The sequence below is a fragment of the Zootermopsis nevadensis genome, unplaced genomic scaffold (genome assembly GCF_977971745.1).
Source record: "Zootermopsis nevadensis isolate Lab colony 2312 unplaced genomic scaffold, Znev_1.0 Znev_ptg000002l, whole genome shotgun sequence".
NCBI classification, from domain to species: Eukaryota; Metazoa; Arthropoda; class Insecta; order Blattodea; family Termopsidae; genus Zootermopsis; species Zootermopsis nevadensis.
The window spans coordinates 4,462,064-4,488,882 of record NW_028259134.1 but is presented as its reverse complement, the minus strand read 5'-3'; the positions used below and the strand labels follow the sequence as shown (position 1 = coordinate 4,488,882).

Below are 26,819 nucleotides of genomic sequence, written 5' to 3'. Positions count from 1 at the left end.
TCCATTGTGTGAATACGGATTGGCTTCTGACTGTTCAGCTCAGCAAACATCGATAAATGTAATAGAAGATGTTCAAATTTTAAAACGTGGGCAACCCGTTTACTGCAGAGTTCGGAAGGAACAGCAGTTTTCCTGTGTCTGACACTCCCCATGGGTTTATATTCTGCATCTTTCTTCTATTTATCTATCAAATTTAGCTTCAACGTTGCCTTCGGGTATTCATCGAAATCTATCTTTCCACTCCTATATCCAGGGTTCTCGTCATGTTCTGTGAATCCCACTTTACAGAACTGCCTTCTAGCCCTGTGCTTTCAATACTGAAAGTGTATCGAACTTCAAATACTCTGGTTGACTAATTCGTACCGGTACGAATAATGAAGCTTAATTTTCACGGAAATAACGAAGTATATTTAAAATCACAAAGATGAAATTATAAATGATTACATTTTTTCCTCAAATAATAGAAAATACATTACCTTTTTATTACATTAGGACAAATGAAGTTTTACACAAAAATAATATATTATACAATAACCTTCAATTATAACAACCCGAAGAAGTGTGATTCGGAACAGAATACACACATGCGTTCTTTGCACCTTGAATTATCTCCTTATTAATAAAGCGAACGGGCGAATTTCAATCTTACGTTTCCATTTTTACTAATATCACTAAAATATATTTACATTAAGTTTAAAATGTTGTTTACCTTCTATGCTCATTCAAACGTTTATCACTAACTTATTGTTAACAGAACAGCATAGTTTCAGAAGTCCTTGACTTTGTATTACAAAGTGTTAATGAATGTCCTATAAATAATAAGCTCTTAATTTTAAGAACAATAAACTCTATCCTTAATAAAAGATAATGTCAATTATGTTACTTAAACAAGTTTTACTTTCGAACTTTTCGGATCGTATGTCCTTAACATCATCTTACCGATACAAATCAATAAGAACATAGCACAATACCAATTATGCGTTGAGTATACTGGATTCGCACATTTGTGGTCGCACGATTAAATTCCGGTGAAATCAATGTAATTTATCTTTCATGAAATCTCCGTCTTGTTGTTTACATTATAGAAAGAAATCCTATATCAGAGTGCGTATTTTTTGAAAATATTTAACCTAAATAATTTGTTGGTTCTACGGTAAGTGGTGGATCCCACAATACAAATATGTTCGTCTGTCATGTTGGTATTTCCGATTGTAGAAAATGAAAAAGTACGATTTAGGTTAGACCCCTGATATACCAAATTTAATCCAAATCCGTCCATCGGTTCTGGGCATGAACAAATGTACGAATGGATAAAGTCAGTCCATTACGCATTTATTTCGCGCACAAAACGTTCCAACTGAAAAATACGAGATTGTATGTCATTTCCACGGAATCACTGACTCGCTGTGACGTTGTGGGTCGTTTGGAAAGGACGCCATTATGACATCTGTTATTCTAATTCAGTTTAATTTCATGGATTACAGCCGTCCTTCGGGAACTCATTGTCCCTTAGTTGGTCCAGGAACTGCATGTTACTGAAAAACCCAGAACGCTCATTACCTTGTTACTAAGACCTCACAGCATGACGCGATCCACAGAAATATCAGTTCTGTCCGCACGCTCATACCCCACTTTCATAAAACTCATTTTCAGTAGAACACTGCCGTCTAGGTCTCATAGGCGTTGATGTATCCTCTTCAGGCATTGCAACTATAATATTGAACATACTTTTCAAAGACAAGACACGTTGATGTGCAACTTATTTAAGGCAACTCTTATGTAAAAGCAGAAACATGTAAATAGGATTTGAGGTTTTAAAGCGTTGTGTCCGAAGATGGCTGTCTTCTGGTATGCAGCACCTTGTAGCCGGGTAGAAGTTCAGCAACGTTACAGAGGTCCTTACTCTCTCCATTTTTAGGCCTCTGAAACATTGGTAAACTTCTACCAGGCTACACGGCACTACAATCCAGATGATAGATATCTTAAAAAAAACATGTAAAATTCTCTACTTATCCGTGTCTCCTAGACATTCAAAAAATATTGTCTCGTTCAAGGAGAAGATGTATGGATCTAACAGTTTCAAATACTAATACTATGTTACAAAGAACAAATTAACTCCTGTTAACTACGTCGGTGAACAGCTGTATGCCTAAAACGCCTTCTAAATTTATAATAGCAATAAAATAATATATATATTTAGCGTATGTAATTAAATATATTTCTAACCAAACTACTAGCCATTTAGAAATTATGATACAATTTCGAGAGTTTCAACACTTTTAAGATTCTAGACGGTTCATTACCGTGTAGACAAAAGCCCATCGCTGGACTTTGCCCTGGGCTAAATAAATCGACCTTGGTTTTATGATCGTTTAATATACGCATAGGATTCGAAGCAGGTCCTTTTCCCTCCAAAATCTGCATTTATAGCCTTCAATCTATGCCAATATCATCGTCTTCCTTGATTTAATTACGATGGCGATGAAGTGTATAATTATGGAGCGTGCTGTTATGTTATGTTTTTGTTATTCTGTTATTTATACTTCATTACGTCCAAAAGTTTCTTTTTAGCATTTCGCTGTCAGACTAACTCAATCTGTGTTTCTTCTTTTTGGGTGGCTGATCAAGTTTCACACACACAAAACTGTACGTAAAATTTAAATTACAAAAAGCAGACTAAGTGTAAGTTCAGTTCATTCTTAGTGTTCTGCTTCTGTGCACTGATAGACCTGTATTTGCTGGCTACATCTGTTATAGCAGATTCTATATACAGTAGATTCCGGTTAATTGGGCCATTGGTTAAACGGGGTAGCCGTTTATTTTGGAAAAATTTTAGAGAAAAAAATCTTTCTAACTCTTTTACGTGGAAACTCGCATAATTGGAGAACCCGCTTAATTGGGTCTAAGTGTTCTAGTCCCGATGTGTCCCAATTAACGGGAATCCACTGAATTACAAAATCAAATTAAACTCAGTGCAAAAAGGGCTTATGTGTTATTTAATTTTCTTCCTACATAATTGTGTACCAGATATCAGAGCGACGCATCGTTAGACACTCAAAATAACACAAAACTAACACAGCGTGTTATCGTAATTATGTAACGTAACACGCCTTCTTAGGGAATTAACAGCGCATGCAGTAATGAAAAGGGTAAATTTCAGTTTTCGTTTATTTTGTTGTATAAACTGCACAACTCAAACTAACTGAGGTGAGAATTGGTCCGTTCATCCTCCCTCATATATCAGTTTGGAATTTCAAATCGAGATTCGCCAACGGTTTAAACGACGGTTGTACAGTTATTGGTACACAAAACAAAACATGCACGTGCTTAAAACGAAAAATTCCTGTTTGAGAAGCCTACGTAATTCCCACTGATGGTTCAACAGCAAATTTGGAACTTTAAACAGCGAAACAGTCAGCCTGATCCACACATTGCATGAACATCCATGATGTAATAGCTACATTTAAGCCCTTCCAGCGTTCGTGAGTTTAAACAGCCACTGCGCTGTTTCTGGCAGGAATTACTGCGAAAACACAAACGACAGAATGATATTTCGGTACCAACTCATAATTACGCTGGCCTTGTAATCCTGGGGTCTCGGGTTCGATTCCCGGGGGTGCCCGAATTTATAATTTGTGTTGGGCAAGGCCGTGGTCTAGGCAACACGGAGTTTTCCTCCGTGGCATCCCAACAATTACTCCATTCACACACAGAAGAAGGCAATGGCAAACCACTTCTGGATCATCTGCCAAGAACGTATATGAACAGGTCCCAGTCCGAGAAAAGGATGGAAGGATCCTGTTCATATGGACCTGTCGTCAGACAGAACACTAAAAAAAACCCTTGATTACTTAGACATGGATACGTTGTGTGCTAGTAACATTAAGGAGGTCCAAGTTCTGTTCCGTGCCACGTGAAGTCATGTAATTGCATTTTAAAATCCCAACAGGGAGGGGATAAAGATTTATGAGAACATTATTGGAAATATCCGAAACGCATTTTCTAACCCCCATATCCACAAATTTCCACGACACTGACGTAGAGAAACTTGAAATCAGTTCCCTCGTACGACGTCACCCTAACGACCTCAGTTCGCCGACGTTATAATGAGAACCAACACACAGTGAGTGTGCTGTTTAATATATGGAAATCGTGTCTTGGACTGCCCAGCTGGCATCAGCCTCCTAGAACTTCTGTCACTCTGTCCTCTTAAATTCATTATTCGAATCTTTTCTTCACCTTCATGATGTTGGAAATTCTGTTACTCCCATACGAAATTTCATAACACTACATTCAGTGGTGTCAGTATAGTATAAGCTCGTACGGCCGCCACGTTGATCTTATAACAGGAATTTAAGGAGTAAACGAGTTTGGGAGTGGATAATTTCTGTCGACATAATGTTCAATGAAATGAAAAATCTGTTAATATGTTTATGAGTTAATAAGGCCGAAATTACACACAATACTATATATTTTTGAATAAATTACAGAATGTGGTGTACAGTTACAAACGCGAATCAGTCACTTCGTTTTAAAGAAACTGTTATGTTTTACAACAAATGACGATTGTCAGACACTCACATTAAGAATACAGTTTACCAGAAATCGGGTCGCACGTCTGGAAATATAAATAACGTGACTCCCTTGATTCATTCTGTTATACAAAGCGTATCGAAGCTGCTGTTAGTGGTTGGTCAGTTCTAAATATTTCCAAATGTCGTGTACAGAGATAAGATTTGATCTTCTCGTAGCGGTGAGTCTGAAGATGGCTGTTTTCTGGGTTGTAGCTTAGTATAGTATGGTAGACGTTTACCAACGTTTCAGAGGTCATACTGCCTCCATAATCATGGAAATGTAAGTTTGTTTATTTACAGACAAATGCTCTATTTAATGCGTTTATGATGTGCGTAGCTGACGGACAGAACTGTTCGTCGCAAAACATAATGGTTGTTTCACCAAAGAGGATGTCTTATCCACAGTTGTAAATGGACAATTTGATCACAGTAATTTATTGAAACACAAAACATTGAACTTAAAAAAAAATCTGTATTAATTAAATCCTCTGAGGCTGATAGCCCAAGAGGATTTTATTAATTAAGTTTGCAGATGAAAGTTTTAGATCATAAATTATTCTGTGTCTGCCCTCTTCACTTATTAACAATAAAATAATCGACAGATTTTAATTTGGAATAAACAATCATCGCCCTGAAGATAGCGGCAGCAAGCACGTGTGAAACGTATGTAAACGTCTAACAGTCCATATCCCAGAAGACCGTCACTTTAATACTCGGCGCTGTGAGAACCTTAAATGTCAACAACTGTAAAATTTATTACTTCTAAAATATCAAGTTTTCTCTTCTGCGTGATGTATTAGCGTTAGAAGGGTAATCAAATGCATTTAAAAATCTTATAAAGAGGTCAGCGTGTCACGTGACGTGACCACAGATGTGAATCTATGGGCATTAATAGTTACTGATTTCTGTGAAACTATTACAATTATCACACGAACAATCACAAACGTGGAATTATGCAAAGTACATTCACATGACGATAGTAACCGAGAAATGATTATACTGACATGTTACGAGTACATTTTGTATTATATTATGCTATAGGTATAAATATATTCATAACTAACACATCTCCAGAATGTAATTGTAGTCGAAATATTTTTGATGTTTACTCAACATCGAGCATAATTTGTAAGTTCGTTTACCAAATTACGAAACGTCATTAATGAATGTTATAATGCACATTTCCCTAAACTAATTCTTTTCTTTTCATGTTTAGATTTTATTACCGTCTGGTTTCAATGCAAGATTTACAACACCACGTCTGACAATTTTAATTGCACATCCACTTAAACAGGAAGTAGAGGGCGTAGGTATAAGGTGTAGACTACTATAATTTCGAGTCCACGTATTTTTAACTGTTTTCTTTGTAATTTTTCACACATTAGTTATGGCGATGGTATACAAGTGTGCACTCTTGCAAAGCTAATCACGCCTGATATTTTAAAACGCCATCTGTCCTTCATTTGGCACATTGCAAAATCTTTCAAATAAATATTAAACATCTTAACATCCGTGACACTTCAAAGAAAGTGTGCCGTGATATTCAAGCTCCGGCTGCTTTAACTCTTACGAATGAGCCCACGTGTTGACTTTATAGGAGGCCGGGATAGCTTAAATAAACTTTCCTTTCCCTTCCGGGAATCGAGCCACGAGCTTCCAAGCCGAGGCCAGAGCGTATACCGAGAAATGCGATACAACTTGGTGGAACGAGACGCGTTTGAGACTCACGTAACTCAAAAAGAACCAGAGCTCACTTGGCCCAACAATTTAAACCAATTACAAGCATTAATTTACTCAAAAATCCACTGAGAATTTCGGGTATGGCACAAATGGACACGCCTTCAAATAACGCGTACGACAGTAGTAAAGATTTCATTAATATAAATCTCCACCAATTTCCTTTCGCCTTTTAAATGGATTGCAGTAAAATCCATTTTTCCTCTTATAAAGCCATCAGGCAGGCGTCTTACACACTAAAGCAATTGCTACTTCCGGTTTCGCTACTACAGAATTTTATTACTGAATTATAATTGGCCGAATCTTCAAAGGGAAACAAATGAAAAGCCTCGGTACGATGAAAAGCTTTGAAAGCGCTTTTTCGTTGAAAGCCACAAGAAAGGAATCGGAAGTCAAAGAGCGTCCCACTCAGATATTTTGGTTTTAGGGGTTTTGAGCGATGTTTTTCAGCAAAGCTTTACAGAAACCGACGCGGGATTTTTTTTGTCCAAAAATACGCGTTCAAAATAGCAAAACAGACGATTGTACCAAGTAACAGTTCACGTATTAATAAATGCCTTTACTAAAAACAAAAGCAAACTACGACAGTTCAAACAGAACTTTCGAACAGACCCAAGACACCTTACCTTCTACCCACTAACCAGAAAGTTTTCATCTTCTCAAACTTCAGGCCATCTGACCTCTTTGGTTATTGGGTGGTTGAAGCAGAATTTCTTGTTACTCAGTAATTATGAAAAGTCAAAATTCACTTATCACAGAGTTCTGTTAAGTAGTCAACTAAGTTATTTGATGTTCCACAGATTTACCATCCATCGCGTCTTCAATGAATGAGAGGCAAACTACTTTTGTATATTGAATAAAAATTTTCTTGGATATTATCCATCGTCTAGTAAATATAAAACGTAAAACGACGTTTCGGAGATGGGACTCTATCTCCGTCTTCATGTTCCTACACAGTTGGGCCCACTAGATAGAGCTAATCCCTATCTCCGGACCAATATAGATAGAGTCCCATCTCCGAAACGTCGTTTTACGTTTTATATTTACTAGACGATGGATAATATCCAAGAAAATTTTATTCAATTGACTCTTCACCATCGTAAAGACGTTTTAGATTAGATATACTTTTGTATATCATTAATCTGTTTGGAACGCCGTAGTTTAGGGAAAAGGAAAGAGAGAATCAGAGGGTAGGAAAGAAAAGAAAAGGATATAAAGAAGAAAAAATGATACATGAATATGGCGCATAAGCAACGAAGAAAATTTGTAACACAAATGTCTGAAAAGTGAACCCTATCTTTTAAGGTTGAGGATTATCACAAATAACATTAGGGGCAATCAGATGTCTGCGTAAGGCCGTATACTTAATTAAGGAACGGAGGTGGTGTGTGTGGGGAAGTTTCTTATTTATATTAGGGAATCACACTGTTTCCCCAACTAGAATGTTCCTTCCCTGCCATTTCATTACAAATTTTCATCGTACGCACGCTTAACTTCAACGCAATAATTACTGGCTCGCCGTTCTCGAAATGCCACACGACAGTCGAGAAAAGCAACGCGCGTACTCTGGCTTACAAAACTTCCTTCTTTAAACATTCAGACTTGCATGGCGTGTTGACGCCCTTTGTAGGAAAATCTTCCTGTTGCAGCTGGAGCTGATAAATGGAATTATCATAAAATGACTTATATCTTACAACTGCGTAGAAAATTAACAAATTTACACTTAAAATTATTCATTGTCAGGACTTTTTCCATCGTCTGTTCTTTAAAATCACGACGTTTCGGAGGCTGGTTCAGTCTCCGTCTTCAGGAGAGAGGTATCTAATCTGTTGGGTCCCTTAGATCGAGCTAGTCTCTAGTCGCTGGTAGAGACTAGCTCTATCTAAGGGACCCAACAGAGTAGGTACCTCTCACCTGAAGACGGAGACTGAACCAGCCTCCGAAACGTCGTGATTTTAAAGAACAGACGATGGAAAAAGTCCTGATAACGAACAATTTTAAGTGTAAACTACCGTCGTCAAAACCATTTAGAATTGAACAAATTTAAGATTTAACTTGTCAGAAAAATTTATAGGCTAATATACAGCTTAGATATTATAAGGTGCCTGAGTGTCGATTTGAATCGAAGAGTAAAATTGATATAGGATTTTTGAGCAGCCAACGGCAACCTTTTGGGTTCCACTAAGAGGAAATTTCTTAATCACACGAGTCAATAAGAAACTCGAAAATAACTCAGTTCTTTGGAGTTACAGTTTGCTTTTCATTTGTGACGTCAAGGACCTTTATTTCTCCCCCACCCCCCGAACTACCGCCCCCCTCTTCAAACTATACAGAATCCAGCAGATTCACGTGAGCAAATAAGCTGACACAATGGCGGAGCTCAGGGCATTGTGAGGACAGATGTTTGAACAAGGAACATGGCGTCCATGCTGGACAATAAAGTCGTTCGTGCTGTACAGTTACTGGTTGTTGGTTTGTTATTAAGTTTATTAACGCTTTACATAATTGAATACCTGGAAGGAACTCTACCAGACGGCTGGTTACTTCTCAACAAGCAAGCACCAAACTTAGAAGAAGTTACCTATCACAAACGAGCTTTGATGCTGTATCCGAGCCCTGGAGAGGTTGCTACTGGGACAGACGATTTCCAAGGTGGAATTCCACTTACCGCACACAACTGCACGCTACTAGACGCCATGCAATGCCACAGGAACAAAACATATTGTTATGTGCTTGAATTCCACGTAACCAACGCTGTTCCGCACGATGTGGGAAATGTCTGTTCATCCAAGCTTTCGACCCATGCGTCATGTCCCTTGAAAGGGAATGGGTTGGGATCAGACAAGTGAGTTTCTTATATACACCACAGCAAACGTACGAGGTGCGATCAGAAAGTTTCAATTGCGCCTATAAAAACCCGTACACATATCTCAGGTATTAAATTCATCCATCACCCTCGAAGTACTTCCCCTGGGAGTGAACACAACGATCCCAGCGCCGCTGCCAAACCTGGAAGCATCCCTGGAAATCTTTCTTTGTCAGCCTGTCAAGCACCATCTGCGATTCTACCTGAATATCTTCTATCGTCTCAAATCTCCTTCCCTTTAGCTGAATTTTCATCTTTGGGAAGAGGAAGAAGTCACACGGAGCTTAGAAAGGAAGTTGGGGTCGGTTCTTGCAAGATCTTTGAGCTCCTGACAAACGAGAAGTCGATTCTGCTTCTGGTCCTCAGACAGGATGCGTCGCATGTGGAGTTCTTCCTTTAGAATCAGCTGACAGGTCCCATAGCCTATCCCAACAATGTCGCACAAGTCGTTAATGGTACGACGTCGATCTTCGTGAATGGCCTGCCGAATCTTCGTAACATTTTCGGGCGTTGTGCTCGAAGATGGTCGTCCAGAACGCTCGTCATCATCGACAGAGGTTCGGCCATTTTTAAAACGTGAATGCCACACAAAAGTTTGTGCACGACCCATTGCGGACTCCCCAAATGCTTGCTTTAGCATTTCATAGGTTTCCGTAGCCGTTTTGGCGAGTCTTTGGCAAGAGATTCAGGCAGAATCGCAGATGGTGCTTGACAGGCTGACAAAGAAAGATTTCCAGGGATGCTTCCAGGCTTGGCAGCGGCGCTGGGATCGTTGTGTTCACTCCCAGAGGAACTACTTCGAGGGTGATGGATGAATTTAATACCCGAGATAAGTATACGGGTTTTTATACGCGCAGTCTTGAAACTTTCCGATCGCACCTCGTATTACAGTTAGTGTTTTATTAAAGTTTTACAGCAACTAAATGCAAAGCGTACGTGGGGGAAACAACGAAACTGCTTCCCACATGCAATTAGAACACGACGCCAGAAAGAAAAATGTCCAAAGAGGAAAATTACAAAGAACTAATGACTTTTATTCGACCATTCTCGGAAAACGAAATTAGTACATTTAGACCTTTAGGGCATGAATTATAAGTAGAGGATGTTATCTGAAGTATTAAAATCACTGACAATTTTAAAATAGCGTTTTAGGGTAGTGATAAAGATGACTTGAGTAAGGAACATAAACACCAGGGACTAAACCTATGATTACGAGGGTGGTTTTAAGAAAGTAGGAGAACAATAAGGACCATGCCATGTAAACACACAAACCATAAATGCAAGCTTAAAGTGGCGAAATCGCAAACCGCTTACCTGACCAAATTTATTCTAACACACGCCAAGTAGCACTTTAGAAGAAATCGCCTTATAAAATCAAGTGTTAATTTCTTACAGAACAGATTACGCACGTAATTAATCTACTCCTTGCTCATGTTAAAATACACACGGAAACGCTTAACGCCTATTTCAAGGTCATTAAGAAGAGATGATAATGGCCAAGTTATTGTTGATTTTATGAACCTAATACCTGTATCTTCTCTCTTTACCAAAATCTAAAAAATAAACAGATAAGGGGCAATTTCATCTTCTTCTCAATGCATGTCATTTTCACAACTCAAACATTCTATCTCAGACAACATAACAGATTTTATTTCGTATTTGCATCACTGTGGCAAATTGCAGACTGAAGGTTCTCATATCTCTGTCGGTGGGGTGGGGTTAGTGGAAACAGTGCCAACATTCCGTATTGACGACCTGATGTAACGAGGGGCAAACTGAATTCCATCTTGTCGTATCAAAATCCAATAAGAAAGCCCACACTAAGTACCATCAAATTTCTATCCTCTCATATTCTTCTTGTGTTATCCTTCCGTCCCATTTGCGTTTTTCCAAATCGTCAATTTTCAAGTAATTTTCACCAACAAATCGATGTGCACTCCTTGTGTTCAAAATGTGAATAGCATGAAAAGTGATTCGGAATCTTTTTTACCATTTAAAGACCCACGTAACACATGTTTCAACAGTCAACAACTATTCATTTTGTATTTATGTATTTATCTCAATTTTTTAACCTACAAATAATTCATTTGACATTTCATCATCATCATCTTCAAGGATTGGTTCCCAAGGGATCCCTTCCGACTCCTATTAAATATGTCGCTTGTCTGTCCATCTTTTCTTAGGTCGTCCTAGCTGTCTCTTTCCTTCCGGTTTATATCGTAAAACAATCTTTGGTAGTCTGTTAGAACTCATTCTCAGAACGTGCTATGTCCACTGTAGTTTTTGCTGTTGGATCCGTTCACTTCATTCTTTTACCAAAAATTCTTTCATTCTCTCTTCACTTCTATTTTTAATCTAGTAATTTATAGCTTCCTACTACTCTTAAAAATTTAATATAGGTCTTTTGATTCTTTTGGAAATCTGCTCTTTTCATGGTTCTTGGTTGTAGCGCTGCGCAGACTTGACGTTTTAACTTTCAGAGGTCTTTCCTGCCTCCATCTTCAGGGCGATCGCCCTGATGATGAAGACAGCAAGTATATCTGAAACTTCGGATATGTCCACCACAATACAAAGGCGCTATAATCCGGAAGACAACTATTTCATAATCTTAAAACCTTGCATACCGTGTAGTGTATTGAAATATAAAGTATGTATGCAAACAAAACTGTTTACACTATGAAATACACTAATGCATGTGTGTCCTTTATAGTATAAACAGTTTTGTTTGTATACATAATTTATAACTATATCATACTTACCGTCGTGAGAACATCAAATCCTACTAAATGCAACAGTGGTATAATACAACAATAATATCCAAAGTCTGTTGCAACATTGACCTCGGAACACAGTGTGGTGTAAGGACTTTTGGAATTTTGGTGTCTGCAAAACAGAACACCTTTTCAGTCTTGTTTTACGACACCCTAATTCTTGGACACCCTATGTCTAATTACCGAAATAAGGGAAAATACTTCCATTGGTTTGTCTCTCAAAAACAACACCGGATTATTTTTATACACGACGCAACATTTGTGAAAACAGACGGATGGACATATTTATAGTCAAGGACAAGGACTCTTGAGATGTTAGATTATAAGTTACATATCGCGAAACTTTAAGGTTCATGCTAACATCGTACGCCTTGCTCCAGTCCATTCGAGAAATTTAATCTCGTCTACTCCCTTGTCTTGCTTAGCTATCCTCTACGATCAGAAATTAAGACTGGACACACAAGGACTGTCTGGGGGAGTGGGGGAGGCTGCATTTTGAAATTTGAAAATACAATAATCTGTGTCTGACTTCATATCCGTTTCGTCAGTAACTCTAAACATTAACTATCGTTTAACAGCTGTTGTTTCATGCCTTGTAGCTACAAAATTCAATTCGCTTCTGTTCCCAAGAATTAATCCGTCGTCATATTCTGTAATCCAGGGCTTTAGCCATCTCTTATTGTAACCAAAACACGTTTTGTGCTCAGATTTTACACAGAATCCAATATCGGTCTCTTGCTGCTTGTAATTAAAACTACATGCGACGTAGGTATTGTTCTAAACCCATGCTTATTACAAGCAGATTATAGACCAGGTCATGCTAACCTCCATTATCATGCTTTGCGTTAAGCTACGTCAGAATTTGTTACGTCATTTAAAACACTCACGCGTCTTAGCTCAATAGAGGATTTAAAAAACTCTACATTCAACAAAAGAATGTCACAGCTGCAGAAAAAGAAATTGCTTTAAACTATTTCGAGGTATCTGGCAACACCAAAGTGCCAAAGAGAATATCTGAACATGCGTTAGAGAAAATACCAAAAGATTCGACGAAACACCATAATAATTTGTAGTTTAGATGCGTCATGTTTGTGTTGAAATTCAGTATATATTTATTTATTATTTCAGTCTATACACAAACTTTAACAACAACAACATTAAAAATTAAGTTTGTGTATAGACTGAAATAATAAATAAATATATACCATAATAATATGCCTGATATTAATATAAGCGTGATCAAGACTTCTGGCCACACAGAAGGAAATGAGAAATGCATATAAAAGATGGGCTGGGAGGCGCGAAAGACAAACATGGGAAAGAGATGCAAATAGGAGGAACATCGCATCTTGATACGCCAGGTAAGAGACGACATCGGAACACCGACTGAAAGTTTCGAGTTAGCTGAAGCGGGAAACCCCTTAGTTCGGCAAACTGGAAGGCACTTGTGACGACCAAAGGCTGCTGACCTCACCCACGAGGAACAGACGTGAACTGATTCTCAGGAGGATAGCAGAGGATGTCCCTAGTAAGACTGCCACGTGGTCTAACAACTTAGCTGACTGCATTGATTGAAGATTTCCGTGCTTTTCCTCAGTTTTAAGGCAAATTCCAGGGTATAATTTAAAAGGAGCATGGCTCGCCTATCCCAGTCATAGAGATCTTAAGGCAAAATGATTTCCCCAAAGTAAAAGATTCCCAACTTGTCTGGGCTCAACTCTCACACATACAACCAACCAAAGTTTTATTAGCAAGGGACAAGATGCTGATGGAATCACCCTTACTCCAACAGCAATAACCCCTAGTCTGATCATGTCAGGGCATTACGCCAAGGAGAACAACCCCTTTATAGTGAGCAAGTTATGATTTATAAGGCACCGTTCAGAAATTTCAGACACTCGTTTCTTACGCAGGAATAGTCTAACCCAGTGGTTTCAACCTGGGGTACGCGTACCCCCGGGGGTACGCGAAGACATCTTAGAGGGTAAGTGAAATTTAAAAAAAAAAAAAATTTTATGATAAACACTGAATAATCAGTAATGTAATTTATTTAATTTATTTTATATGTAGACTATATACTATGTATAACTTGAATTATACATCAATAACTTTGGGGGTACAAAGTTGAAGAGAAATTATATCTGGGGATACGTGAACCCCAGGTTGAATACCACTGGGTTATACCATTCCTGCGTAAGAAACGAGAGTCTGAAATTGAAAGCAAACGACATTCTTCTTGGAGTAGATTTTTTATCGTGCTTATTATCCGGGCTAAAGACACCATATTCACCGGAAATAAAACATAGGACATTTCTTCTGGGTTGTTAATTTTGTTTCTATAATCTTATTTTCGAATCAAACAACTCTGGTCTTGGAGTCGTTCTTCTATCTATAGTTTCCGAGTTATATGAATCGCCCTTACTGGGAATCAAACCCAGGAGACTACTCCGAAATTATTTTCCTATGGTCTAGTCATAGTCTCAAAGAATTCGCTTGTCAAGTTTGATGCAAATTGGAAAATTCGTTCTTAAGCTATATGTGAAAAAACATATATACAATTTAAAGTTTATATTTTTTGTTACAAGAGACTAAAGATAAATGCAGATTAGGCCTACCATTGCAACTGTCAAGATCAGAAACTATTACATCTACATTAAAGTAAACGCTGAAGATTAATCACAGAACTTTAGGTTGGATGGTTTTGTAATTTATGAGTTGGTTGATTTTGAGTGGGATTTTTTTGTTGTGTCTTATTGTTTTTGTTGTGTCCTTTTTTATTGTTTTGTTCTGTCTCTGTGTTGATGTATCTCATTGTCTGTTGTGTCTTATTGTTTTTGTTGTGTCCTTTTGTTTATTGTTTTGTTCTGTCTCATTGTGTTGATGTATCTCATTGTTCTGTTGTGTCTCATTGTTTTGTATCTTATTGTAGGTCACTGCCACCGGGTATAAACCCATTTGCAGTCAATAATAAATAATAACAAGACGACAGGCTACAGTGTTAAGGCTCCGAATTCTTGTTCGAATCTCAGCCTGCTATTACGAAGTCTGAGCAACGCTAAATCCATATTCTTGAATTGTACTTTCACAAAGGCCACATCCAGCTCATTCCAAATTCTCTCTTCCTGATATTTACATATCTCCCGACACTAGGCAAATTCTGCAGTTGAAACAGAGACATTAAATAGTCTAGAAATCAGTACGATATATCATATTTTCCCTTCCGCAAGTATAAGTGAAGTCTTGTGATTCTAAGCTAGCACAACAGAAATACGTCTTCCGAGTCTCAGAACGAACGCTGAAGAGATTCTTTCATTTCATATTCATACTGTGGCGGGAGGGGGGGTCTTCAGGCATTCTACTCTGCCCTTTGATCATCTCCGTTTATATGTAAACGTTGTGAAAATAAGTTGTAACGGACCATCTGTCAGAAAGAAAACACGAGATCAAGGTCGCTAGACGAGATTTAAGGCGAAACATACCAACTGTTTATGAAGTCAAACATCAGTCAAGCTATTACAAACACACTGGTGTCATCGATAATTCCTCTCACGGCTACCAAGACCTTCTATGATTATATCAATGACGTCAACGATGCGAAAAACAGCGATGAAACGTTAGCGCACGGTCATGATTTTACAAGGAAATTTATTAATCACGGTATCAGCACATTCGTGCGTTCTGCAAATAATAACTTTGAAACAAGGATTTTCCTCAGAACGGGAACTGATGTCATGTTCAATAGCCCCACCTTCGTATATTTTATTTTCCTTCCATACGCAACGCCAACATGGCGGCCGTGCGAAATGATGATGCGATTCTACTCTACATCGAAAACGCATTTTACCTGAAGACGTTAGCCACTTAAATGAAAACAAGATAGTCTCTTGTCAAGAAACGGAATCTTAAAACACAAACTGAACGTTCGCGTAACTAACATGGAATTGACCTCACAACTTGAACTGCGAATCAAAACTGAAATCTGAAAGAAATGTTTTTAGCAAGACGTGGTCAACACTTCCTTCACAACGGGCACATACAAGCCAAGTAGTCTGCTCTTCTGCATAAAATATCTTCGTAAACTACAGAACACTGAAAGAACGCCAGTGCGCGACATATACATTGTATACCAATTTGGTTTCAAGTTTGATGACGACGGATAATATATTATTGGAGATATTTACAGATCGATATGAAACTCCGTACTGACAATATAATCATGCAAAGAAAAAGTTGTGGTCGAATAGTTACCACTACTGCATACGGTGGGTACCAGCTTCAAACCTCGGCTCTCAGACCGGGTGTGATGACTTGAGGTTTGTCTGTTAGGATAGGCAAATTCCGGGAAAATATCTGTAATCAGACCACGACCATTTCCTTTCAGATCCTTCCCAATTTATTAACCAGCCATTTAATTAATCGCAAATAAAAACAGACAAACATTTCTATGTTAGAGAATATAAAAGACATATCAGTTCGAAATTTCAAGTTCTACCGGGGAATATTTAAAGTAGATTACTGTGTGAATCTTCAGCATAAAGCATTTGGGCTACCGGCGTTGTTAATACTGAAGGTTTCAGTTAACGAGAACACTGGATCCCGCAGCGAAAGTTTGTCGGCAAGCAATGGGTCGGTGTAGGCGAAGAAGTTTCTAGCCGGCCGGTCTAAGCACAAACTGGATTCCCTGTTTCGGTGCAATATATTGCCAGCTCTAAAGGTAAGAGGCAACATATTCCATCCTTATAATCCATTGGACAAGAACAGACATCTTTACCACTGCGACAACAACAAATACCATGAAGATATACTATATGTAGATTCAAGTTCATGTTTCAACCAGATCAGATCATGACAGTTTTATAGGATTGTCGTCCTCCAGTCACTTTTACGTCTTAAAGTTATCGTTTTATAATAGTTTATCTCCAACAAAATGTTACATACTTTATCTTACTGGCTTGACTCCGTTGAGCAGAGTTCTTTCTCAGAAGTAAAATGTCGATACTGGTAAAGAAATTATACGTTCTTAATGGTCCAGAGGGTTCTTTACCACGAACACGAGAAACCGCCACGGGTCTGTATTCTAAGCCAGTGGAAATCAACCTTTTTTGTTCGCGTACCCCCAGATATAATATCTTCAACTTTGTACCCCCAAAGTTGTTGGTGTATAATTCAAGTTATACATAGTATATAATCTACATCTAAAATAAATTAAATAAATTACATTACTGATTATTCAGTGTTTATCATAAAATAATTTTTTTTTTAAAATTTCACGTACCCCTTATGATGTCTTCGCGTACCCCCAGATATAATTTCTCTTCAACTTTGTACCCCCAAAGTTGTTGGTGTATAATTCAACTTATATATAGTATATAATCTACATCTAAAATAAATTAAGTAAATTACATTACTGATTATTCAGTGTTTATCATAAAATAATTTTTTTTTAAATTTCACGTACCCCCAGGTTGAATACCAATGTTGTAAGCCACATGAAGCCCACATCCAGGCACCCACCCAATTTACTTATGATACATTTTAATATTATCCTTCCATACAGCTCTTGGTTTTCCGAGAGCATTCTTCGCTTTAGGCTTCACTCACCACATTGCTAATACTTCTCACATTTACTGTGTAAACTAAATATTCATCGCCACCAGCTAACAGTCACCTGTACGACGGACCAATATGGTCTCCGATATTTCTTGCTGTGGAGACTGCGTCATGCCGACTGTGCCAGGAATGTTTATAGAACTGCAAGAATACGCCCGTGAGACAACGTAGAATTCGGAGCAAATTTTAATTGAGTCTGTATGTATACCGTTTTTCTGTAGGTGCATCGCACATAAAACACCTGTAATCCAGATTTGGTAACGGTGTTTGAGTGGTTACCGCTCTTGAATTAGCTTCAGAAAAATAAATATTCTGTTTCATGAAGATGGTTGTCTTCTGGATTTTTGCTCCGTGTATTCTGGTTGAAACTTACCGACGTACCGACGTACTTACTGCCTCCATTGTATTATTTATGAAGGCAGCAATGACCTCTGACACGTTGGTAAACTTTTACCAGAATACGTGGCCCTGAGAACCTGAAATCACACATTCTGTGTAATACGTCAGTCTCACCCTCATTGACGGATCTTAATTCAAAACGTTTTCCTGTACAACGAAGTGTACACTTCCAATTTATTTCCTTAGGAGATCACAAAAAAGTGAAAGTATTTATAGTTACACTTTAAATACACTTTTAATTTCTCGAGAGCATGCGAAGAGGTGTGAGCTACGAATCACTACAGTTCAGTTGCCGTCGTGAATCATGCATCAGTATCAAAAGGAAAGTTTAATCATTTCTTATTTATTTTAAAAATAGAACACATCCATTCAAATGAAACACTGTTTGTGAACTTCGTCACTCTGAAGGATACACGAGAAGATTCATTTCTGGGATGAGGGCGACCTTCTGAGTCAAAGGACCAGGATGTGTGTCAGTTTACACGTGGCTAAGGAACTGTTTATTGACTCTGGTTATGTAGTGAATCAAAGAACAAGTGATTACTTGTTGCTTTATGAAGCTCCAAGAAGTTCAGTCTTGACATGGTACGTTTTATGGTTCCAAAGAATTAGTATGTCGTTGTCGGGAGCTACACGAAGGGTCTTGAGATTCTCTAGCATCCAGATCACGGGTTCAAACTTCATTCTCACCACAGACTTTCTCTGTAATACCCGGTAAAGAGTGTGTTTGTTACAATATTCTGGTACCTCGTCCTAGAAATTCTATTAAGGATTTAGAAAATATCTTCAGAACAAGTTATTCTGTCTCTAAGTGGTCTCTAACGCTAAGAAATAATTAAGACGTCTAAAATAATTAAGCATAAGCAAATACTGTAACAATTATTCGTCGTTTATGATATTTGTACAATATTTCTCATTTGGTTTGGTGGTCTATGAGTTTTAAAGTGAATCTCTTACTTTACGCCGTGGACAAAGATCAAAAGTGTTCCAGAACAGAGTATCGAGGAAAATATTTGCATGGAATAAAAACAAAGACGGGAACTGAGAAAAATACATCAAGTGTAGCTTAATAATTTGTAAAATAACCTTCATAAGGTAGTATATTTGCGTCATATTGTGAATTAGGTTAATATTTTAATATTTTCCGTCAAATCACAATTTTAATAAGATAATAAAATATAAAATATTTAAAATATCATTTCACGTTCCGCATCGAATGATCGATTTACAAATTGGAACGTCTCTTACGACATGTTTCGGTTATATTTATATTTATTTACTTCCATCATTTTGTTTTCTATATTACTCCATATTTATTAATATTTTATTTATTTAAATCATTGCTTTACAGACTAATATTGAACATCAGATGAACCACGCTATATAAAAAACAATACCTTCGTTCTAATATATAAGAGTAATCTGATAAGAACATTTCAATAAACTGCATAACATTGTAAATGATTGTAATTCGAGTTTTAAATTTTACCAATCTAATTTTATACCTGAGGACGGTTAAATATAACCGAAACATGTCGTAAGAGACGTTCCAATTTGTAAATCGATCATTCCATGCGGAACGTGAAATGATATTTTAAATATTTTATATTTTATTATCTTATTAAAATTGTGATTTGACGGAAAATATTAAAATATTAAAATAACCTTCACCAAATACTTTTGTAATGATTAGATACATGGAGATCGGAAATGCACATCAGATGAAACCTCGGTACGGTTGAATGTAAATGAGAACTGTGTAGGTGGAAAAACTCTGAAGCCAAAGTTCGTCTAAATATTATTCAGTTCCTACAAAATAAGGAGTTACTGACGGCTGAAGCAGGTGGGGCGACTTCAAAGGCTGAAATTAATCTTAAAGGAACAGCGTATGGCGACGTAGAATGAATTCGTACGGCTTTGAGAAGGGTTCAATGACGAATCCAATATTCAAGTTCAACTGCTAAATGTGCAGATCCAGAAGATTCAGCGTCAAACAGAAGAACAGCAACAGACGCTAGTAAAACTTTAATTCTGTTGAGTGCTGTGCAAGCAAACTGTGGAACTCGACACAAATTAGGCAAGTACTATCAAAAGTATCGAAGCCCTAGTTTCCCACTACGAAAAACAGACTGTGTGGAATGTTCTATTCTAACACTGTGACAGGAAACAGGCGAAAGAGACCTTTACTTACAGATTTCGAAAGATAGGAACATCGTAATTTCGCGTATATGTGAAGTTCAACTAACCCAGCGAAAAGCAGGTTATGATCGTCAGACAACACGATTATAACAAATAAAAATAGATTCATAAGGTAGTATATTTGCGTCATATTGTGAATTAGGTTAATATTTTAAATTTTCCGTCAAATCACATATCATTTATCATTTATCATTTATCATTTCACGTTCCGCACGTGCGGAACGTGAAATGATACTTTAAATATTTTATATTTTATTATCTTATTAAAATTGTGATTTGACGGAAAATTTAAAATATTAAAAATAGATTCACTCAACATGAATGGAATTTATGACAAGTTCAAGTTTAATTCTGGTTTGTCAGATGTAAGTTTCTCACGACGGCGAATAACATGGTAGAAGTTCACCGACGTTTCAGAGGCAGCAAATTATTATTCCAGAGACCACGTAAATGCAACTAGTAACACTAAGGAATTATACACGATTGTGTATTTAATTCTCGACAGATTCTTTGACATGGTACCATAAGGTGCAGTTATCAAAATCACAAATAAATCAGGGGTCAATAAAAGTATAAAGTATCCGACTAACAAAATTTGAAACAAAAGGCAAGATTGGTACCTCGTTACACTTTTAAGAAATTACTGGTTTCTTGTTCTTAATATCAGCTGAATTAACATCTTTGAAGTGTCTTAATGCATTCGATCGACTTATTAATTTCCATCAAATTGTTAAATACTCAATTTGATGTAAAATTATGCAGTGATACCAAACATCCACGTCTAACACATGTGGAATAGCTCATGTCACTAGATCAAATAACTTCCTCATGTAGTGGTTTCTATGCCAGTGACTAGATGAATATAATGAGTTAACAGCGGATAGAACAGCTGGCATGAGACCTGAATATTAAACGTGTCGTGTGTGTAACCAGCGGATATTGTACATTTATCTGTAGTAAGGTAGGAGAGCGTCGATGGGTTTGTGTAACAGGCGACCTGGCGGTCTGGTGTCCACCATCCCTACTAGTGTTTGTCCACTGCTTTGTGGTTACGTTTTAAATGTGAATTTTCTTGTCTAGATGGTGTACAGACGAGGTCAAATCAGCAATCATCCTGCTTCTCTTCATGGATTAAACCATCATTCTGTCCGTATAGGAAGATGTGACAGCTTCCTTTAATATTAGTTAATTGAACTTTATTAGAATAAGTATATATTAAATCTTGTCCGTCTAATCACAATATTTCTTATTAAATATTAAAATATTACAATAATTAACATTTAAAATATTTAAAATATTAAAATATTAAATGATGTTCATTATCGAAATATTCGATTTACATTAGACCATCATTTTTCATGTTTCACGACATGTTTCAGTTCCTAAAAGAACCATCCTCAGGTGTATATAATTGTAATTGTATTTGAATTATTTATCGTTTTGAAGCTTTATATAATTATATACACCTGAGGATGGTTCTTTTAGGAACTGAAACATGTCGTGAAACATGAAAAATGATGGTCTAATGTAAATCGAATATTTCGATAAAGAACATCATTTAATATTTTAAATATTTTAAATGTTAATTATTGTAATATTTTAATATTTAATAAGAATTATTGTGATTAGACGGACAAGATTTAATATATACTTATTATATCACAATATGACGCAACTTTACCATCTTTATTAGAATAATTTATTTTTGTGATTTAATTGTCTATTGGGGTCCGCAGTGACCGAGCGGTCTGAGGCGTGGGCCTTGTGCCGCTTGGTCGCTGGGACCGTGGGTTCGAATCACACTCAAGCCATGGATGTTTGTCCTGTGTACAGGTAGAGACCTAAACCGAATGTCCATAGATCAAGCCAACGAAAAGTTGGGACCCGCAGTGCTCAGGCACCTGAAGAACGGGTCGATCCCAGTATCCCAGTAATTCAGATCTAAAACTTCTTGACGATGGTGAAGAGTCAATTGAATAAAAATTTTCTTGGATATTATCCATCGTCTAGTAAATATAAAACGTAAAACGATGTTTCGGAGATGGGACTCTATCTCCGTCTTCAGGTTCCTACACAGTTGGGCCCACTAGATAGAGCTAATCCCTATCTCCGGAGAAAATAAAAAGTGAAAGTTCCAGAAGTGAGAGTCCCATCTCCGAAACGTCGTTTTACGTTTTATATTTACTAGACGATGGATAATATCCAAGAAAATTTTTATTCAATTATCCCAGTAATTGTTTATTGGACTACAAAAATACTTGTTATTAATACAGGAACAGCAAATTTCAAATCCCTTCGTTTATGTTTTCACTTTAGGTATGTCACTGTAGTCTGATTTTAAAATTGATTACAATTTGGCCTATGTGAATCTTATTATGTATAATCAGGACACTTTAATAAAAGAATTCCTGTATCCTCGAATCTGGATACCGGTATGATTTTTCGGTTTTCCAGATATATTTTGGTAGCCTCTGGAATAAAACTGAGTCAGATATGACGACATGGAATCTGACATTGAAAAATGATTTGAAAATTATACGGAAAGAAAAGGTAATATGATACAAAATTGAATATTTAGAGACACTCGCGGACTAACGAAGACCACGAGGGCAAGCACGATAGCCGAGATTTAAAATCGGGAACTCCCAATTACGAAAAAAGAGGAGGACGACGGCCTGTAAATGCCGGTAATTGCGAGATTAAGCAACATTTTAAAACTGAGTAAGGGCAGATATAGAGAAACGGTAATTCAGACAAGACGATGAAAATACATAATATGATGAGGCCAGCTTAACGTGTCGAATACAGACACTTCAGAATCTGTAGTTCGACGAGAAAGGCATGCAGTGACGCAGGAAAAGGTTGGGAATTGTCAGCTCGACGATGAGTAAAAAGCAGAACGAGTTTCCTTCATTTTTGTAACTACGAGCAAGAAAATTCTCGCAACTGATAGAACAGGGGAATTTAATGTATCTGTCGGGTTGGATCTCATTTCGCGCCCCGGTTACAACACGTGACTCCTTCGTTCCTTACCTATTCCAGCTTGACATCTCTTCCTCTTGTCTTCTCTCAGTCTGAATTACGTGCCCCTTTCACCGGTGCTATAATCTGACACAGTCCGTGAGTTGTCTAATCATCATTTCTTATCTCGACTTCTTTCCCATTATCTTCCCGCCAAAAGGTTTAGAAAGAAGTATATTTTAAAGGAGTAGCGGTTTCTTTAACAACAAACAGAAGACAAACGTATTTCTTTATGTTTGCATTTATTCATTTTTCTTCTTACATTCTTTCTTTCTCTCTTTCTATCTCTCATTTAATTTTTCGTTTCTACTCGCCTTATTTATTATTTTCGCTAATTCTCTTTTCATATTACTTTTGTTCGATTCTTTCGTTCTTTTCCTACTGGTCTTCTGTCTTTCTTTATGGCTTTCATTCAATTCTCAAAATCGCCTTCCACTTTGCACCCCAGGATTTACGTTAAAAGGATGCCAATTCCTGACCCAGACAGACATTTTCCTGATTCCTAAGGTAATCCAAAACGTTTGTACGTTGCTCTGACTGACTCCGTCCAGAGTCTGAGAGATTAAACGGAGGTCCCCTGTCCCACAATTTCAAAATTAGAATTATGGTACTTTAACTGAAGTTGTGACCCCAAAACCCTTTACCAAGGAGCGGAGAGAAAACACAAACACAGCTTTGGTCCGCGAACATTACACCCGATCGTACAAGGACTGTCATCCTAACTCCGCTGTTTGTTCGACGTGAAACGATGAACGATTAATGACTGGCTCATTGAAGCTCTAATCGACAAATCAATTTCACGAAAAAGACGATTAATTTGAACTCCCTATTTTGTAACGATATGCTTGTAATATATGAAATAAACCTTTTGGTTATCCAGTCTGACTATATAATTAATTAGATAATTAATTACATAACTCAATGTCAATAAAACGTGAATGCCCAATATCCTGAATTTTAAATCCAGCCATTGACTGCAAATTCGAGCCATTTTATACACCTATTATTACAAAATATTTATCTAGGATCAATTTTAATATTATCCTCCCTTTCATTCCTCCTGGAGTTTCCCCATCAACATTCTGCACGTATTCCTTCCCTTCAGCATCTCACTGCCTCCAAAATGTGAGGGTGCATTTAGAAGCAACAGAGATTCAAAAAAATATCCCATGCACCAATACAAAACTATCAACAAAATTATTATTGTAAGACTTGTGGTTTTCACAGCGGTGAGTATGAAGATTTCCGTCTTCTGAGTTGATGCGCTGTGTAGTCTGGTCGATGTTAACCAACGTTTCAGAGGTCATACTGCCTCCATCATCATGGCGATGAGTATGAAGATTTCTGTCTTCTGGGTTATTGCGCTGTGTAGTCTGGTCGATGTTAACCAACGTTTCAGAGGTCATACTGCCTCCGTCATCAGAGTATGAAGACTTCTGTCTTCTGGGTTGTTGCGCTGTGTAGTCTGGTTGATGTTAACCAACGTTTCAGAGGTCATACTACACATACCAGACTACAAAGTGCAACAACCCAGAAGACAGAAATCTTCATACTCATCGCCCTGATGACGGAGGCAGTATGACCTCTGAAACGTTGGTTAACATCAACCAGACTACACAGCGCAACAACCCAGAAGACGGAAATCTTCAAAATTATTATTACATATACCTACATATTTACCCATATATATATATATATATATATATACAGACCCACACAAAACCCGATGAAACCAAATTCTTCTTCAGAAGCATATAGTAGCTCAGACAATTTTCCGTCTTCTTTGAAACCAGATGGTTCATCAAATTGTTCACAAAATCCCACCATCCGTTTCCATTCTGAGCCACATAAACACATTTCACATCTTTGCACCCTATTACTTTGAGATTCATTTTAATAATATCCAACTATCTACACCTAGACTCAATAAATGAATCCCTTCAGATGTTACGAACAAAATTAATTTATGCCAATCTACGATGGTAACCAAATTAAAAATTCAATACTTGTAGTGCGCACAGGATTTTAAATGCTCACGAAATACTGGATGGACAGTCCGAGAAGAAGACACCTCACGGAAGACAGGCGTAAGTAGGAGGATAATATTAATATAGATTTTAGATAAATAACTTTGGCAAACATGGCTTAGATAGGCTCTCGTGAAAACGATAACGGTCCCCTGATTTCCTTATAAGTCGGATAATTTCTGCCTGCAGCGGGGTTTGAACCCACGGTTTCAGAACTGAAACTGTCCGAAACCGTGAACACCTAGAATCGACCCATGACCGTCGCAGTCCGTGTTAAAGAAAATTCCGATAAACTCTGCTTGTCTATTTGCTATTTCTAAACGTCACAATTGGACCAGGCATTTATTCGTGCAATGAATGCTCATGGAATGAGACATTAGCAGCAAACAGCGTCCTTTGAGTCTAAACACTTCGCATTAAGCCCAACACACGCATAACTTGCAGGGTTATAACACGTGTCAACGTGTGCCCGCCAACTCCAGGTGACACCCATTGCATATACTAGATCAATATGCAGTGTGTAACGAACCAATTTAACAGCGCTACGATCGTATTAACCTCAGCGTGTCAGCTACTCTTTTGTCACAATTCATTTGATTCAGTTAAAATATTCTACTAGGAAGTCGTTTACATTATTATTTTTATATATTTATTTAGTGTTCTGTCTGACGACAGGTCCATATGAACAGGATCCTTCCATCCTTTTCTCGGACTGGGACCTGTTCATATACGTTCTTGGCAGATGATCCAGAAGTGGTTTGCCATTGCCTTCTTCTGTGTGTGAATGGAGTAATTGTTGGGATGCCACGGAGAAACCGGGGAAGCCCCCGGAGGAAAACTCCGTGTTGCCTAGACCACGGCCTTGTCCAACACAAGTTATAAACTCGGGAATCTAACCCGAGACCCCAGGATTACAAGGCCAGCGTTCTAACCGCTAGACCACCGTGGCTCGTTTACATTACCAGCATTAATTAATTTCTCCACTGAAATGTCTTTCCTACCGGTGTTTTTAGTAAACAGCTTCATAACTTCACCAACACCGCCTTAGTATGACGTAAGGTGACTGGGAAATGCATAATGAACTAATAATTTGTATTCTACGCCGAATTAGGATAATCAAATCAATAATGAGGTGGGTGGATAATGTACGGAAGGAAATTTTGGCACTAGCCCAGAATAAAATAATACTTAGTTAAGCATTTACATACAAATGTTTAAGTAATAATTTCAAATCGTATTGAGACAGGCATTTATACGAAGTGCGATCGGAAAGTTTTTCGGGCGTTGTGCTCGAAGATGGTCGTCCAGAACGCTCGTCATCATCGACAGAGGTTCGGCCATTTTTAAAACGTGAATGCCACACAAAAGTTTGTGCACGACCCATTGCGGACTCCCCAAATGCTTGCTTTAGCATTTCATAGGTTTCCTGTCCGTTTTGGCGAGTCTTTGGCAAAATTTGATGCACACGCCATTCCGAAATCGCAGGAGGGTCGGTGTAATGCACTACCAAAACGCCCGTAACTAAGAAACAAATGCTAATTCGATGATGCCGGCTGGCACACTGATTCACTATGAATGTAGGCCGCACCACCTAAAGGCAGAAGCTCGTACTACA

The 26,819-nt window shown here is 37.7% G+C and overlaps 1 protein-coding gene across 7 annotated transcripts in view; it reads right to left on the bottom strand.

Moving 5' to 3' along the window:
* LOC110833858 (5-hydroxytryptamine receptor) overlaps window positions 1-26,819 on the bottom strand; it is a 501,370-nt gene that overhangs the window by 135,763 nt on the left and 338,788 nt on the right. The window contains exon 1 of one of the 7 annotated variants that reach the window (XM_087354877.1): window positions 16,197-16,300. The exons of the other annotated variants lie outside the window; for them this stretch is intronic. The gene's annotated coding sequence lies outside the window, so the exon portion shown is untranslated. Of the gene's footprint in view, window positions 1-16,196; window positions 16,301-26,819 lie in introns of those variants that run through there. 7 annotated transcript variants of the gene reach the window in all.